This window comes from Pseudophryne corroboree, chromosome 5 (genome assembly GCF_028390025.1).
Source record: "Pseudophryne corroboree isolate aPseCor3 chromosome 5, aPseCor3.hap2, whole genome shotgun sequence".
In the NCBI taxonomy this organism is placed as follows: Eukaryota; Metazoa; Chordata; class Amphibia; order Anura; family Myobatrachidae; genus Pseudophryne; species Pseudophryne corroboree.
Window position 1 is genome coordinate 325,254,998 of NC_086448.1, and position 2,820 is coordinate 325,257,817.

Here is a 2,820-nt window from a genome sequence, read left to right on the forward strand (position 1 = left end):
GTGCTGCACAGAAAGAAGTGGCTTTCATCTGAATATACCGCTGACGGATGTCTCACCCATGCACAGGGTGATAACAAGCGGTTTCTTAACCATTTATCCCGTACAGCAAGAGATCATTACGTCTCAGTGAGTAACATTAATCGGCTGGTTTATTTTGCTCCAAGGAAACACTATTTAAATCTGGACACCTTTATGGTCACAAACGCTAATTACATCAGTTTACAGGACTTCCTTTTCATTTAAACTGTCTGATATGGAATTAATGTGAGAGATTAACCCTATCTTACAGAGACGGGTTCTCCTGCATATTAGTGTCCCTTTCACTTATTTATACACTTTATGTGTGAACTATAAGGTATAATACCTCAGTTATATGCTCTGTGTAGTGTTGTGTCTTTTAATCAGTTTGTTATTGGTTTTATGTTAATAAATTGTGTTTTTATCAACATCACTGGTACCGTGCGCCTACTTGGTGATTTTGTTTTAATTAAATAATCTGGGCTGACATATTTAATGACACAGTTGATATTTTGAACACTGTGATAAGGTTGGCCTTATGCAATGTCCTGACATAACTTAATGTGTTAATTTGATGCAATCTTCCATTATTATTTCTTCAAACTGCGTACAAGCAAAATACTGAACTGTTACAAATGCAACTATTGGGATATTGGTGGTCATTCCGAGTTGTTCGCTCATTGCCGATTTTCTCTATATTGCGATTAGTCGCTTACTGCGCATGCGCAAGGTTCGCAGAGCGCATGCGCTTAGTTATTTTACACAAAAGTTAGGTATTTTACTCACAGCATAACGAGGATTTTTTATCGTTCTGGTGATCGGAGTGTGATTGACAGGAAGTGGGTGTTTATGGGCGGAAACTGGCCGTTTTATGGGTGTGTGCGAAAAAACGCTGGCGTTTCTGGGAAAAACGCGGGAGTGTCTGAAGAAACGGGGGAGTTTCTGGGCGAACGCTGGGTGTGTTTGTGACGTCAAACCAGGAACGAAACTGACTGAACTGATCGCAATGGCTGAGTAAGTCTGGAGCTACTCAGAAACTGCTAAGAATTTTCTATTCGCAAATCTGCTAATCTTTCGTTCGCAATTCTGCTATGCTAAGATACACTCCCAGAGGGCGGCGGCTTAGCATGTGCAATGCTGCTAAAAGCAGCTAGCGAGCGAACAACTCGGAATGAGGGCCATTGTACAGTAGCTGACAACCTTGTACTGTGTTAATACCGGCTCTATGCAGCCTGTTTTTGATACACTAAGCTGTGCAGAGCACTGTGTTATAATAAGAAACTTTTGACACTATTGTATGCTCCAAGCTAGTTCACCTTGGATATAATTAAGTCAAGGGTTGGACTGGCCCACAGGGGTACCAGGGAAACCACCGGTAGGTCCCACTGCCTGAGGGCCCACTCCTTCCTCTAGGGATCAGGTTCAAGACTGTGCACTTGTATTATACATGGTAGATATGCTGCATTACACTGCACTAAACTATTGTGTATTTCAAGCCTCAGGGAAGGCTGACCACACCCCCTTTGTAGGCTGGCCACGCCCCTAAGTATGGGCCCCTATCACTGCATCCCCCCGGTGGGCCCATCATGCCCCAGTCCGACACTGAATTAAGTAAGTTTTCATTGTAATCTTTGATGCTTTAGGTTGTGCAGAGCACTATGATATAGAATAACATCACTGTGTGTAACCTTTTTTGAGGTTCTATGTTGTGCAGAATACCGTGCTATACAAAAAAATACTGGGTTGTTACAAATTTAATTTTTATGAATTGATATGACATGGGGTAATCTCCTTGTTTCTTTTGGACATAATAACCTGTTATTTACACCTGATTCAGGTTGTCAATTAATTATGGCAAATATCTTTGATTTTTTGAATCTTTGATTTTGTCCTCTGAGTACTAAATACCCTTCTCCTTCTCCTTTCGTGCACTCTCTCATCCGATCAGAGGGTTGTCCTCTGCAATGCTTATGAGTAACAGAGGCTCCCATACGGACAGCAGAAGTGTATCACTTATCTTTTTCAGCAACTTGTATTATTATTTCATACTGTCTGTATTCAGTTATCCTTTCCTTTTTCAATACACTCTCTCATCCAATTTGGGTAAGGTAGAGCATAAAACCTAACTTCTCCCAAAAATTCCTACAGTCATACCATACTGAAGATGCCCAATCTCATTTGATCTTGGAAGACAAGCAGTGTTGGCCAGATCAGTACCAGAAAGGGAAACTCTCTGGGAATACCTGGTACTGTAGCATTGGGGAAGAGTGATTCACGTATATAGTATATACCCAGGAAAGCAGAAGTGTACTATACTTCTTTCACAACCAGATTAATGTGGTGCAGACACTCTCTCATTGCCCATTGGATGGTAACAGATGGGCTAAAGCAGAAGTGATTGGTTTCTATCACTATAACTATTCCCCTTTTTTATCTTGTAGGATTATGGGTGCGGTACCACTGAAGGGTTATTCAACTGGTTACCCCATAAGAAAAATTATGAAATATGTATTTTATTTTTGAGTCACAAAGCCTGAACCTTTGTTTTTCAGTTTCCTCTCAATATATACTTAGATACCTTGATTAAAGATAATAAGAACTGAAAAATAGAAATTTTTGCTCTAACAAATGTTGTTTTATTATTGTTGTTATTCACACTCGTCGCTGACAGTGCCCAATTGGACATCAGTTAACTAGAGTAATGAGAGCCGAGCAACTGATTTGGTGAATTTACCAAATAATTGTTTAATTTATTAATTGTTAACTTCGTCTGTATATTTTCAATAAAAGTTAAGTTTTAAC

The 2,820-nt window shown here is 39.8% G+C and overlaps 1 pseudogene; it reads left to right on the forward strand.

Moving 5' to 3' along the window:
- Positions 1–2,158: 2,158 nt before the first annotated feature.
- Positions 2,159–2,276, forward strand: LOC134930383 (5S ribosomal RNA; annotated as a pseudogene).
- Positions 2,277–2,820: the final 544 nt, after the last annotated feature.